Source organism: Ailuropoda melanoleuca, chromosome 4, assembly GCF_002007445.2.
Source record: "Ailuropoda melanoleuca isolate Jingjing chromosome 4, ASM200744v2, whole genome shotgun sequence".
Taxonomy (NCBI): domain Eukaryota; kingdom Metazoa; phylum Chordata; class Mammalia; order Carnivora; family Ursidae; genus Ailuropoda; species Ailuropoda melanoleuca.
In genome coordinates, this window is record NC_048221.1 from 85899066 (window position 1) to 85914564 (window position 15499).

Sequence of the window (15499 nt, forward strand, 5' to 3'; positions counted from 1 at the left end):
TAGTGACCTAATTACTTTTCTTAGAGTGAATGTTTTCAACAGAAAAAAAAAGTTTGCAAGAATAAAACATGAATTCAATGGTGAAAGTACACAGAAAACATTTCATGTACAAAGGAAAGAACATCAAGTGCTTTACTTGTACCATTGAGGTCCTCTCATATTTGGTCATAAATCACTGAGGGTCCCCAAGCCTTGAGAACTATTGGAATCTGGCATGTGTCTTTAGGAAAGTTTTGTTGTTTAATATACTTAATTAACTCCATGTTCTGTTTTTCTTTTCTGGAACTTAATTATCAGAGAATGTTTTCTTTTTTAAGTAGTAACTTTTGGGGGGATGATTTATGTTTAGTGGAGTCTCATTTTTGGTTATTTCTTTTTTAAAGACTGAATTTTGGTATTTTATAAACGTGTCAGTTTTTTCTTTTGTGACTTTTTTTTTTTTTAGAGTTTATTTATTTTTGTTAGTAATCTCTACACCCAATATCGGGGTCAAACTCACAACCCTGAGATCAGGAACTGCAAGCTCTTCTGACTGAGCCAGCTAGGCATCTCTCTTTTGTGACTTTTTGTTTTTCAAGACCAGTGAGCCATTTTGTGAAGAAACATTTAGTAATAAATTGTTCCTCTTGTCTTCCACCAAATTGTTCTTTCGTATACATTTTGAGGTGCCCTGCCTGTAGAAATCAGAAATATAAAGCTCTGTTTCTTTTTTGCCTTTTTAAAAAATGGCTAATGTTATTGCCTTTTCTAGACTAGGTTTTAGTGTACCAAGCACTCCTCTATGTTTGGGTGTGTTTTCAGCAGACATAGGAAAGAAAATAGAGTCTGCCTTTACTGATCTGATTTTTTTTTTTCTGACCAACTCATCATATATTCAATTCTGTCATTTATATGCAGTTAGACAACAGAAATATGCAATGATATGCTCACTCTAATTTACAGAATCAAGACCAGTTTAGACTCTGGATTAAAAGGACAGCACTTTGTCTGAAGGATAAGCAAGCATCTAATCTCAAAGGAAAGTATTCACTTGTATTTAATCTCCATAATTCCGGGGCGCCTGGGTGGCACAGTCGTTAAGTGTCTGCCTTCAGCTCAGGGCGTGATCCCTGCATTCTGGGATCGAGCCCCACATCAGGCTTCTCCACTAGGAGCCTGCTTCTTCTCTCCCACTCCTCCTGCTTGTGTTCCCTCTCTCGCTGGCTGTCTCTCTCTGTCAAAATAAATAAATAAAATTAAAAAAAATAATCTTCATAATTCCTTCTTAAACTAAATATACTGGGGCACCTGGGTGGCTCAGTTGGTTAAGCGTCTGCCTTTGGTACAGGTCATGATCTAAAGATTCTGGGATCGAGCCCCACATCAGGCTCCCTGCACAGTGGGGAGTCTGCTTCTCCTTCTTCATCTGACACTCCCCTGCCTTGCTCATGCTCTTTCTCTTTCAAATAAATAAATCTTTAAAAAAAATAAAATAAAACTAAATATACTGATCTCCTTGTGTAATTCTGCCCAATGAGGAGTAAGAACCTGCTAAAACCTATGATTAATAATCAATTTATTTTTTTGGAGAATTCACATTTATTGAATAATTGTTATGATACAACATGGAATTTCTGAATTCCAGATAAATAAATTTCCCTTTACAAACATTTGATCTGTTACTTTTTTTTGTTTTTTTGAAGATTTTATTTATTTGTCAGAGAGAAAGAAAGAGCACAAGCAGGGGGAGCCATAGGCAGAGGGAGAAGCAGGCTCTCTGCTGAGCAGGGGGCCTGATGTGGGACTCGATCCCAGGACTCCGGGATCCTGACCCGACCTGAACACAGACACTTAACTGACTGAGCCACCCAGGCATCCCTGATCTGTTACTTTTTAGTACCAGCAGGCTTAGTAACAGTCTCAAGTTGACCTGGCAAGGGATGACAGCCTCCCTTCCCCTGCCCTTTAGTCTGCTTAATAACAAGTCCTTTGCTGCTTCTGTCACTTTCGCAGGGGATGGCCTACTGTTCTCCTTTCTGTATAGTCTGGGCAAACTGACTGGTGATAGCAAGAGTAGTGTCAATGAAGTGGTCCACACAGCTAGAGAGACAATTTTTAGTGGGAGAGTCTAGACGATTCCCTGGCTTCTCCACATATTTATCCCAGCATAGCTCCCAGATGTGATACACCTGTGCAGTGAGCTGCTTGCACCTTCTGTTGTTTGGCTGCTACCAGGTGCTGCAACTCTGCTTCGTCTGCCTCACCCAGGTCTGCCATTTTCCTCCTCGAGCTTGGGCAATTGATAACAGTTTATTATTGTTATTAACAACTGAGCTTTGTTATGCACTACTGTAGCTTCACCAGCTTGAGCAGTGCCACCTCAACTCCCTGCTTTGTGTCATAGGAAAAGAAGCAAAGATTAAAACACATACACCCATTCTCTGACACTCTTTCTCACACAGACACACATGTACATACATACATTTTATGTGTGTGTATATAAATATATGGAGATATATAAGGATAGGGGCACCTGGATGGCTAAGTCAGGTGTCCAACTCTTGATTTTGGTTCAGGTCATGATCTCGGGGTCATGGGATCAAGCCCCACTTGGGGCTCTGTGCTTGATGTGGAGTCTGCTTGAGATTCTCTCCTGCTCCCTCTGCCCCTTCTGCTCATGCTTAATACATACATACATAAAATCTTTTTAAAAAATGAAATATAAGGATAGAATATAGGGCGTAAATAAAATGCCATTGTTTTTATCAATGCTCAATCATTGCCTTACTCCAAGTAGCTACCAAGGTGAGCTTAGATATTTCATTTGATTATATAAGCTGTAATGGTTGGCCTATTTCTGATAATTCTTGTATTTAAGCTTGTTTTCATTTTTAGCAATGTAGTAAAGGATAGCTTCCACAGAAATTAGTGAAGTTAATGTAATAAGCAAACCACACTTTGTCCTAGGGATTGATGAAATTTAACAGTTTGGGGATTATTAAATCAGTTTAGAATGATTTTTTTAAAATAAAATTTTCATTTTGTATTTTATATCAGGTTTAGAACATGGAGTTTATTTAAACTTTAGTTATGAATGGGCCAGCCCCTTTTTGGAGCTCTAAGGTGTGTTTCATAATGGTTTGTGTTCTAAAGTTGAGGTCCTAAATTTACAGTTCCAAGATATCACGTATAGAAGACAATATCTAAAGTCTATAACATGCAGAAAAGAAAAAGAATAAGAAATTTTGTCTCCCTTGAAAGCCATTGTGATTTTTACTGTGTTCATGTTTGCTAAAAAACAAACATGGAGATCCAAAACTTAATATTTAAATTCTGACTAACTCTGGATTAGCTATTCCTTGTACAGAAGGAAATGTTTACCAAAACAGGAAAAAAAAAAAGATGTAAAAAAAGCTTTTAACATTATAAATTAAAATGGATAGTTACGTAACAGAGAATAGGATATAGTTAATGGGGGAAAATGTAAGTTAAAGTGATCATCTAGTTATGAAAGATTAAAATTAGAATTATTCAGTAATTGATAATTTACCAGTTGAAAAGTAGACATTTTGAGTATGTTGTAAATATTATACATCTTATTGTATAGTAAGTGGTATTTCATATTTTTGATTGTTAAATATTAGTTTGCTGTATTATTAATGTAGTACTAGGTTTTCTTAGCCAAGTCATTGTTTAAAAATTTATATAATGTTTTGCATTTATTTTGGTTTTAAGTAACAGCCTTTTGAGATTGCAGTTCCTTGACCCATGAGCAATATTTGACATACTTGAGTTCTCTTTTCTTTGAAACACTCGTCCTTCCAGGATACCACATTTGCCTGATTTTCCTCATAGCTCTCTCTAGTCTGCTCTTTTCTTTCCCCTTTTTAAATCTCTTTTGCTGGCTCCTTCTCATTTCCCCAACGTCTAAAAGTTGGAGTGTCCTTGGGCTCAAGTCCTTGGTCCTCTTTTCTTCTTAGGTACAATATACTTCCTAGGTTATCATATCCATTTTCATGGATTTAAATATCATCTATATGCTGACAGCTCCTGAATTATATCTCCAAACTAGATTTTGCCCCTAAATTCCAGATATATATTTATGACATATTTGAGAATTCTATTTAAATGTGAAAAGGGTATCAAAAAATTGAATATGCCCCGAACTAAGTTCCTCATATGTCTCCCAAACCTGTTCCTCCTTCATTTTTTTCATCTCGGTTAGTGACACCTCCATTCTAATTTATATCCTTTCTTTTTCTCACACCCACATGTAGTCCATCATCAGATCCTGCTAGTTTTAATTTTAAAATGTGGGTTAAATTTTACTGCTTCTCACTAACACCCCCCGCCTCACTATCCTGTTCGGATCACCAACGCTTCTTTCCTAGATCCTAACAGCATCCTCCCAGCTGCTCTATTTGCGTCTGCTCTTTAACTTATTCTCAACACACAGTAGTTTATCAACAGAGTGTCTCTCTTAAAGTGTAAGTCAAATCACGTATTCATTCTTATCTCACTAGTGGTTCCTTTCTCAATCAGATTAATAGCTGTCTCCCTTACTCACTCTTCCCTAACTAGACCCAATGGCCTCCTTGCTGATTTGTGGAACATGTCAAGCATGCTCCTTCTTTAGGGTCTGTGCATTTGCTGTTCCTGCTTTCTGTATTGATCTTTCCTCAGATATCTGCAATAATAGCTTCCACTTTTCTGACATCTTTTTTTTCCCCCAATTCACCTTCTCAATAATGCTTTCACTGACCATCTTTCTAAAAGTTCAGTCCTCCACTTCCTGCTTTATTTCTTAAAACTTCGTTGAGCCATAATATCCTATACAGTAGTCTGTATCCATTTGAAGTGTCTGATCTGATTAATTTTGGCTGGTGTATACACTTGTGAAATTACCACTATAGTCAAGAGGCAAAATGTGTTCATCAGCCCCCAAAAGTTTCCTTGTGCCCCTTTATAGCCCATCCCTCTCTCTACCCCACTTTCTAGGCAACCAGCGATGTACCTTTTGTTATCATAGATTAGGTTTTTTCTGTATTTTTTTTCCTGCCACTTATTCTAACTAGCATACTGTATATTTTGTTTTACTTATTAATCTTGCCTGTGTTCCACGTTAACATATAAGGGAGCAAGGATTTTTACTGTTTTGTTCACTGATGTATCCTCAAGGTCTAGGATGCTGTCTGGAACATGATGTTCAGTAAATACTAGTTGAATGAATAAATGAATCACCGAATCCATTATTTACTAAGCATCTACCATGTGTCAGACTCTGTATAGGTGTTGGGGATATATCAGTGAACAACACAGACAAATCCTTTATTTTATGGAGCTGACAGAAAAAGAAAAATAGTAGTAATTAGTGTAAAAAAGTATATCAGATACTGAAGAACCTTACCAAAGCTCAGAAGAGGGAATAGCCAGCCCTCTTTACCCAGGAAGTTAGGGAAGGCAGTTGTGAGCAGGTAACATTTGCATTTGATTTCTCTGACAACTTCAGCTCTCCTATTCAGAGCTGAGAGTCATGAACTAAGAAAAGTTGGTACAGGCGGTACAGATTCTTTGGAGTTTATGAACATACCCGTTGCATTTAACAAGTAGGTACGACCTTTGATAAGGTTTGGTACAGGTTCCTGATGATTGTCATTTCTTTTTTTATCACTTCCTACGTATTGGTTTTCCAGTTTCTCAATCCACAGGCAGGAAGAAGTAGCAAGAAGTAAATTGGCAGAAAAATTATTGTAAGCAAAAGCAAGATTCTTAGTGTACTGGTCTTAGCATCACTGAATATCAGACTCACCCAGGGAGCTTTAAACAATTATGGATGCCCAGATCCCACCTCAAAGTAAGGAGCTACTGCTTTAGCTTGAGTGAGGAAAGGCTTTCTGAGGAGGCAGGCTGATCTAGAAGCTTAAAATGCAGAGGAGACAGGAAAGGCAAGATGTTGGCTTTGGTAAGAAATTTGGATTTTTATTCTAAATATAATAGGAAACCACTGGAAGGTTTCAAACAAAGGAATGATGCAATGTGATTTATGTTCTTGTAGGATCACTTTGACTCATGTGTGCAGGGTGGATTATAGCATAGTCCAGAATTAAGCCATGATACCAAAATCCCCCCCACAAATCACTGAGGTTGGAATTGGTTTTTTGCATATTAAAAGCAGTTCTCTTTTTTGCTTCCAAATCTCTGTGTGATAATACATAGGTAAAATGGGATATCAAGGTGAAAACAAAGCAAAAACCAAAACGCTCCATCCTTCATTCTATTAGCAAAGCTAAGTATCCAGAATGAACAGAGCCAAAATTAATGCTCTACTTCCAAATGGGGTTATATAGACCTCTGGAAATCTCCATTCCATATTTCCACCTCTGTTCTACAATTTTGACAGTTCTCTTTCTTTTTAAAATTAATTGTAACATGTTTCAAAATTTGTTGTCAAGCCCAGGGATAACTAATAAAAATCAATATTATGCCTCCCCATCCCCCCGAAGTGAAGCCAGAACACTTGGAGCTATTGTAGTGGTCCAGGTGAGATGATATTAGCAGAGCAGATGGAGATAATTTAGCAGTCAAGGTGGAAAGAAGTGAGCAGACAGAAGAAATGTTTTGAATGTAGATGAGTTGCTTTGAGATGAGTTGGAATGCAAGTGGAAAAGGAAAGAAAGTGAGAAATTAGAGGTAACTCTGGGTTTTTTTTGCATGAATATGTTAGTATACATTGATGATCCTAGTCTTTAATAGTCTTATTGCTAAGTTGACCATCCAATATACAAATTGAGTTTTCTGAGAGCTATAATTAGCCCTTCCACTTAGAAAAAAATAAATTAAAAGTAATGATTTAATATATGGCAATAGAAAATGCTGTTTGTGCTGAACTAATTTTATTTTTAAACTCCAAATTTTTAAAGAGATGCATTTGAGAATTACTGAGGTTAAATTTTTCCTAACAGGCTTTGAAAGAAATCATTGTTTCTTATGATGTGCCCTTTTCTGTATGTATATTATACTTCAATAAAATGATTTAAAGAGGGAGAGGGAGATTTGAGTGTTTGTCTTTGTAAGCTCGTTGACCCTGTGAGAATGGGGCTTTGGCAGTGCTGAAATCCTCAGCTTCTGACTAGTAGCTTGCCAACAGACAGCCTCTGGTGTTGGACTTCTTTCAGATTGTTGCTGTTCAGACTCTCTGGTTCTATTCTTGTGGACAGATGGGGTGCTTGAAAGGATGCCAGGAAACCAAGCCTTAATAGGACTTGGAAATAATTTTTAGACGTAAGTTCTTTGTGCTGAACTCAGGGTGACAGTGTATCCTCCTCAGCAATGTTGAAACTGCTTGTGTTTGGCTAGTATTTGTATATTGGCTGGTTGGCTGTGGGCTTCATTCCATGTATGCCACTGCTCTACTGCCAAGATGAATGTAGGAGGCCTCTGGCCCAAACTCATTCTTAGCTCTTGTTTTTTACTGTGTAAAATATACATAACATAGAATTTATTGTTTAACTATTTTTAAGTGTAGAGTTCAGTGGTATTACGCACATGCACAGTGTTGTACGACCATCACTACTATTTCCAGAACTTTTTCATCATCCCAAACAGGAATTCTACATTCATTAAAACTACAATTCCCCATTCCTACCTCTCTCCGGCCCTTAGTAACTTCTGTTTACTTTCTGTATCTATGAATTTCCCTATTCTGGGTACCTCGTATAAGTGGAATCATATAATATTTGCCCTTTTGTGTCTGGCTTATTTTGCTTAGAATAATATCTTAAGATTCATCCATGTCATAGCATGTGTCAGAATTTCATTCCTTTTTAAGGTTGAATTATATTCCATTGTATGTATTGCCAGATCTTATTTATCCATTAATATATTGATAGACATTTGAGTTGTTTCTACCTTTTGGCTATCGTGAATGTTACTGTGGACATGGATGTACAAATAATTGTTTGAATCCCTGCTTGTAATTCTTTTGGGTGTATACCTAGGAGTGGAATTGTTGGACCATATGATAATTCTATGTTTACGTTTTTGAGGAACTACCAAACTGTTTTCCACAGTGGCTGCACTGTTTTACATTCTTTCTAGTAATGCATGAGTATTCCAAATTTTGCACATCCTTGTTAACCCTTCCTTCCTTCCTTCCTTCCTTCCTTCCTTCCTTCCTTCCTTCCTTCCTCTTTCCTTCTTACATTTTCCTTCTTTCTTGTAATGAATTGCCACCTATGCATGGGTGGCTCAGTCAGTTAAGCATCTGACTCTTAATTACAGCTGAGGTCATGATCTCAGGGTCATGGAGTCTACTTACGATTCTCTCTCTCCCTCTGCCCCCCCACCTGCTTGCATGCTCCCTCGCTCTCTCTCTCTCAAAAATATAAGTAAGTAAATAAATAAATAGCCATCCAAATGAGTGCAAAGTGTTATTGTGGTTTTTATTCTCTAATGATTAGTGATGTTGAGCATCTTTCCATATGCTTATGGGCCATTTGTAAGTCTTTGGAGAAATAGCTATTCAGGACCTGTGCCTATTTTTTAACCTGTTTTTCGTTGTTGCTTTTGGTGTTTTTATTGAGTTGTAGGAGTTCTTTATATATTCTGGGTATCAATCCCTTACAGATACGTGATTTGCAAATATTTTCTCACATTCAGTTGGTTTCCTTTTCACTTTTTAGATGCACAAAAATTTTTAATTTTAATTGTAATGTAGTCCAGTTTATCTATTTTTTTCTTTTGTTTCCTGTGCTTTTGGTGTCATATGTAAGAAATCATTGCCAAATCCAATGCCATTGAACTTTTTCCCCTGTGCTTTCTCTAAGAGTTTTATAGTTTTAGCTCTTACATTTAGGTCTTTGATCCATTTTGAGTTAATTTTTATGTATGGTATAAGGCCATTCTTAGCTCTTTTGTATGGATTTTTAAAAATGATTTCTCAATTGGGGAAGGAGAAAGTGGGACTTCTGAACTTGGAAGCTAAGTTTCAGGTTTCTCATTTTTCTGAAATTTCCCGATAGCTCTATGTGTAATTAATTAAAGAGAGCTTAGTAGTAGCACCCAAGATGCAGGTAGCAGTAAATGATGAGTGGTAGTCACTAGGAACCAGCTCAGGTTAACTGCTGAATAAGTTCAACTTCCTGTTTATTGCCAGGGTAGATTAGAGGACATCAAAAACAAAGGAAGTATATCTGAATTTTAATAAGTCATTTAGTAGTATTATGGATACGGTAGAGAAGCATGAACTGAATTATGATGATAAAGCTAGGGAGTACATAGCTAAATGAGTGGTCACATCTAAACAATATTGATCACAAAATGAGTTTGATCTGTCATTCCTGTGATACCTCCCCTCATACACTCTCATAGTTTAAAGAAAACAGCCTAGTTGTGTAAGGATATAATTTAAGGCTTCCATGCCCAATCACGTATTTATTTTGTACAGTCCAACCAAGCAGGACTGTATTTTCCATACATGCATATCCTTTCCTGTTGCTAGTTGGAATGTTCTTTATCCACTCCCCGTTTTCACTTAGTAAAATCTCTTTGTGGTCCGTAATACTGAATACCTCTGTTTCGAATTTCTCTCCAGTTATGTCAACTGGCTCTGATAATCTGAATTCTCAGGATATTTTGAACTTTTCTTTAGCATTTGATACAACTCAGATTTAAAAGATAAACCAAAGCACTTATATTAGTGTCTAGCTTAAATTAAGCGAAAAAGGTGGTTAGTGGGTTATGTATTTAAGAAGCCCAAGCATGGTTCCTGGCTTTAGATATCTCTTGTCTTTGTTCATGTCATTCTGTAAACAAGCTTGCTCCCCATGGAGGTAAGATGATGGTTATCAGGCCCAGATTCATCTTTTCAGCTTAGAAATACCAGGGGAGGGGCGCCTGGGTGGCTCAGTGATTAAGCGTCTGCCTTCGGCTCAGGGTGTGATCCTGGCGTTCTTGGATCGAGCCCCACATCAGGCTCCTTTGTTGAGAGCCTGCTTCTTCCTCTCCCACCCCCCTGCTTGTGTTTCCTCTCTCGCTGGCTGTCTCTTTGTCAAATAAATAAATAAAATCTTAAAAAAAAAAAAAAGAAATAGCAGGGGAAAGAGATGTTTCTCCTTTCCCAATATATGTGTATTGATTAAAGACTGATCCTTATTTTTCCTGCTTAGGTCACATGGCTACCCATGGAGAAGTCACTATTTACTGGAATTAGGGTATTTAAGCTTGTAGTATTTGTCCAGCTCTTTGACCAAGGGCAAGGTAAGGTGTAGGTTGACAGCTGATACTACATGGAATAGGTGAGGAGTAGTTTCCCAAAGGAATTGGGCATACTGAACAAACAAAATCAATGTATGTCCACTACCCTGTCTTGTTAGTTTATACCTTCAATAAATTTTGAATGAATTAATAAGGGAGAGAATCCATATATTAGTTATCTACTGCTATGTAACAAATTACCCCTAAAATTTGGGTCATAAAACAACAAGCATTTATCATCTCACATAGAAGTTGGGGTAGGAATTTAGGAGGAGCATAGTTAAGTGATTCTAGCTGAGGGTTCCTGTTGAGTTGCACTGGATTTTGGCCAGAGCTATAGCTACCCCAAGGATTGGGGCTGGAAGATCTGCCCCTAGGTTCACTCATGTGGCTGTTGGAAGAGGCCTCAGATCCCTTCTGGTTGTTGGCCATAGAGTGACATAGCAACTGGTTTCTTCTATAGTGAGTGATCCAAGAAAGAAAAAGCAAGCAGGAAGCCACAGTGCCTTGAATGACTTAGTCACTGACTTGTACACTATTACTTCTGCTTAAAAAAAAAAAAAAGTATATGTCACAGTTTTTTGTTTTGTTTTGTTTTTTGCTGGGAAATAATGAGGAATAGAGCAGTATAACAAGGATGGAATTAATGATGTTAGCTCTTGTTGGTTTGTTTTCGTGTTTTAAAATTCATCCATTTAGCAAATATCTACTAATGTTTAATCTAAGAATAGTAATTGCTGTTATTTATTATATCCTCATCGTGCTTCAAGCACTGTTCTGTGCATTGATTCATTCAGTCCTCTTACCAACCTCTGAAATAGGTATGATTTTGGGGGCAGGGGGAGGGAAGATTATAGATTAACTTTATTTTTTAATAATTTTAGGTTTATACAGAAGTTGCAGAGATAGTACAATGAGTTCCCTTATTCTCTTCATATAGTGTTCCCAGGTAATTTTCTATTACCATGGTACATTCATAAAAATAACAAACTAATACTGGTACATTGTTACTAAACTACAGATTTTATTTGTATTTAACCAGTTTTTCCATTAATGTTCTCCTTCTGTTCCAGGATCCAATTCAGGGTACCACTAAGTTGCTGACTAAACTACCTAAATTGCATTTAGTTGTTATATCTTCCTAGTTTCCTCAAGTCTGTGTCAGTCTCTCATCTTTCCTTATTTATCATGACCATACAATCTTGAAGCATACCAGCTAGATATTCTGTAGACTGTCCCCCAATCTGGGCTTGTTCGTTGTTTTTCTCATAGTTAGACTGGACTTACAGGTTTTGGAAAAGATTACAACAGAGGTGAAGGGATACATGTTAGAGGATACATACAATCCACATGACCTGACTGTGGATGTTAACTGTCATCACATATTAAGGTAGTGTTAGAGGATATCCATGTTAGAGGATACATACAATCCACATGACCTGACTGTGGATGTTAACTGTCATCACATATTAAGGTAGTGTCCAAGTTTCTCTGTTGTAAAGTTAACCATTTCTCCCTTTCCCTACTCTGTTCTTTGGAAGTTACTTTTTTATTAATGTTGGCATTGAGTCACTAAGTCCAGCTCACACTCAAGGGGAAGGGAACTAGGCTCTACCTTCTGAAGGAAGTGTGAAAGAATTTGTGAACATATTTTAAATCACTACAGTACATTCCTGGCCAAAATTATTGATGTTCCTCTCACATGTAAAATATACTTGGCCCCCTCCCAATATCCTGCAAGTCTCTCCTTTTCTAATATTAGGTTATGGTCCAGGATATCATTATCTAAATCAAGTCTAGGTTTGGATAAAGCATAGGTGTAGGCCTCATTAGGTGTAGTTGCTTAATTTCAGCTTAAGTACATTACCTCTCTATCTGAAGATCCGTGAAACCAGAGAGGCAAATTATCTGTTCCCTACACACCCAGAATACAGTGGTCAGGCCAGACAAAGATAACCACTTGAGGCCGTCTTGTTCAAAAAGAGGGAAAATGTTGTCACAAAGGTGCCATTACTTCATACCACTTCTGAAATTCAGGTAGACACGGGTTGGTAGTTCTTTGATTAGAATTCAAAGTCTGGAAATTTCTCCATGGCTCTTAGCTTCATCTCCTGGGCTTTTGGTTCTGCACTTTGAGTTATCTTTCCTTTTCTATGAAAAGTAGCCTGCATTTGTAGTTGTGTATTTTTCTCTATCCATTTCCTGCCTGCAGATGTTTGGAAGTCTAAAGGACTCTTCATTTTGTACTGTTTGTGTTTCTTTTAGTCAAAATGAGCAGTGTTTCTGCCCCTATAATTCTTTTAAAAACTTATGGATCTTCTATAAATTCTTATTTGAGCTCACTCTATTAGTTAGAAGCCATACTTAGAAATCTCTATGAGATAAGCCATTTTCTATCTTGGGACTCTGCTAAGGGACAATGAATTTTAGCTTGTTGGAAGCTCTAGTGTTTGATTAAAAGAATCTGTGAGTTGTACTTTAAAAATCTTCAAAAGACCTTTTGTCTAACAGAATAGTGCTCAGAAGCACCACCTCAGAGCTTTCTGAAGTTATAACAAACAATTTTATAATAAGCTACATTCTCAACTTCATCTTTTAGACCATATTTTCTTGGCAATACCTTGGATTTGAATTTCGCTTGGAAGCCATTTCTTATTTTAATATTGTTTGCATCTGGAGAGACTGAGAATCTTCAAAACCAACAAGTTCTAGCTACTTTTTTGCTGAACTGTTCTTGAGATTTTTATTAGGAATTTGGAAATCAGTAGTCCGGGTTTCAGTGGTGTAGACTTGGCAAGAGGAGAGGTCTGGGAATTAAGAGCATTTGTTTAGTGGTCATTGAATTCAAGAGAATAGTGAGCAGAAGGTAGGCCAAGAGCAGAAGTTTGAGAAATGTAGACTTTTAATGAGCAAGTGAATAAAGACTGTGAGGGAGATAAAGTTGGAGGGGGTCAGTAATAGAGAAATGAAGAATATAAGATTGGAGAAGTATTGACAATGGGATGGCCTCAGTTATTTTACATGCTGGATTTGGTGGAAAAATTTTCACTCTCCTCTTCCTATAAGTTCTTTGAGTTGAGATTAATGCCCTTTATATCATATAGTTTATAACATTAGCCTTTCTGTTAGGGTGAAAGATGAAAACACAGACACAACTTTGGTTCTTTCCGGTTTAACTTGTTTTTCTTCTGTTATTCATGCTTTTGATGTCACACCTAAGAATCCATTGTCAAATCTGTGTCACAATGATATACTCCTTTGTGACTCTTACAGTTAGGTCTTGGATCCATTTGAGTTAATTTTGTATATTGAATGAGGTAGGGGTTGAGTGAATTTTTCTTTTTGACATATATTTTAGGTAAAGGTACCCCAACCTGTGAATGTGTAAGTTTGCTCTTACACATGGAGGACAGGCAGTGTCTAATTCAGGGTGTAGGTTATTTATTAACTTTTTTCTATAATGTAGTTTTTAATTCTTCTGTAGGTCCCTAAGAAAGTTGCTAAATGATAATTCTTGGAATTTGTTTTTGCTTTTTTTTTTTTAACCTTTTGAATTTTTATTGTGAAGGAGAATGGTTCTAGAAAGTATAAGTCAGATATTCTAGGATCAGTTTTCTACTATGATTTACCAGTGCTTCCTTTCCTTCCACATGAAATGGGGACCAATGTACTTGGTGAACAAATCATGAGGGTAAAGTATTTCTAGCAGTATATTTAGCCATTGTCTTTGGAATGCTTTAATTCTAGTCTCTGGTTTTTATTTGCTTTTAATAACTGAGTGGGAGATACTTCTGAATAACGTAATTCTTGTAAATTCATACTTTGTACTACCCTGCTCCAGTAGAAGTGACAAATAAAATAAAAAATAGAAACTCAAAAGACATAGTCACATTAAAAAAGGATAAATTTGTCTGTGAACCTGAAATGGAATCAGAGGAAAGTGATGAGTGCAGCTAAAGCCATGGGTCTTTTGATCTCCATTGAAAGTGTTGGTAGCTGAGGGTTTGGTTTCTGTGCAGTCAGGGGAAGTAGATGCACTTCGTGGACACTGTCCCTTTATGTAACATTTTAAAAAATATCCAGATCACTTAAAAATATGCATGGGAATGTTAAACAAACTTCAGAATAGTAGGTACCTGAAGAGTAGAAAGAGGAAAATGGGACAAGGGAGGGAAAAAAAAAACCATAGTGGCTTTAACGGTGTAAACTTTTATGACTTAAAAAACATGAGTTGTGTGTGTGTTGTGGGGGTAAAGGGTACTCATAGGAATTTAGCCGAAAGAAACAATCTGAGATTCAGTAAATATTTATTTTTGCAAATATTTATGTGGTAGAAAATTAGAAACAACGGAATGCCCATTAATTGAGAAGCGAATGGGCCAGTGAGGGAGAATAAAGAAATAACCATATAAATGGTTATACCCACTCTATGAATAAATTCTCTAGGCATTAAAAAAATTAATATTTTTACAAATTATTTAATGAACGGTTATTTATAATGTTTATTGGAAAATATTCATGAAATAATGTTCAGTATGGGGAAAAAAGCAAGATACATAATTGTATACATAGTAAAGTCAAAATTAAAAAAAATTTTATCCTGGTAAAGTGCACATAACAAAATTTACCATTAATGACCTTTTAGTACATTCACAGTGTTATGCAACCATCATAATACAAATTTTATAAATACATATGCACTTGCACAGGGAAAAAATACCAAAATAATACACAAAAGATGTTATAGATTATTATTTTTGGGTGAGGGGATATCTGTATTTTTTATTCTATATCCTTTTTAGTATTTTCTATATTTTTTGTGGTGAAAATGCTTTGTTTTCCTATTCTTAGAAAGTCATTCTAAGCTTAAATAATAATGCTTATTTCTCTTTTTAATTTTTTTTTATTTTTTGAAGATTTTATTTATTTATTTGAGAGAGAGAGAGAACACGAGGAGAGCAAACACGAGCAGGGCGAGGGGCAGAGGGAGAGGGAGAAGCAGATTCCCCCTGAGCAGGGAGTCCAATGCAGGGCTCAATCCCTGGACCCCAGGATCATGACCTGAGTTGAAGGCAGATGATTAACTGACTGAGCCACCTAGGTGCTCCTTATTTTTCTTATTTTTAATCACTTTAATAAAATGTTTATTTTCATTTTGTTTACTTAAAATGTTGTTGAAAATGTAGAGAGCTTGAATAATTTATTTTTGGCTTGTGTCCAAGAAAATGCTTTACTGCGTTAGGTTAATAATAAGTAGAAAGGTTAA

The 15499-nt window shown here is 36.5% G+C and overlaps 1 protein-coding gene and 1 pseudogene across 2 annotated transcripts in view; one reads left to right on the forward strand and one right to left on the reverse strand.

Annotated features, from left to right (window-relative positions):
• COMMD1 (copper metabolism domain containing 1) overlaps window positions 1-15499 on the forward strand; it is a 197165-nt gene that overhangs the window by 100747 nt on the left and 80919 nt on the right. The gene's annotated exons all lie outside the window — the stretch shown is intronic.
• Window positions 1971-2256, reverse strand: LOC117801980 (annotated as a pseudogene).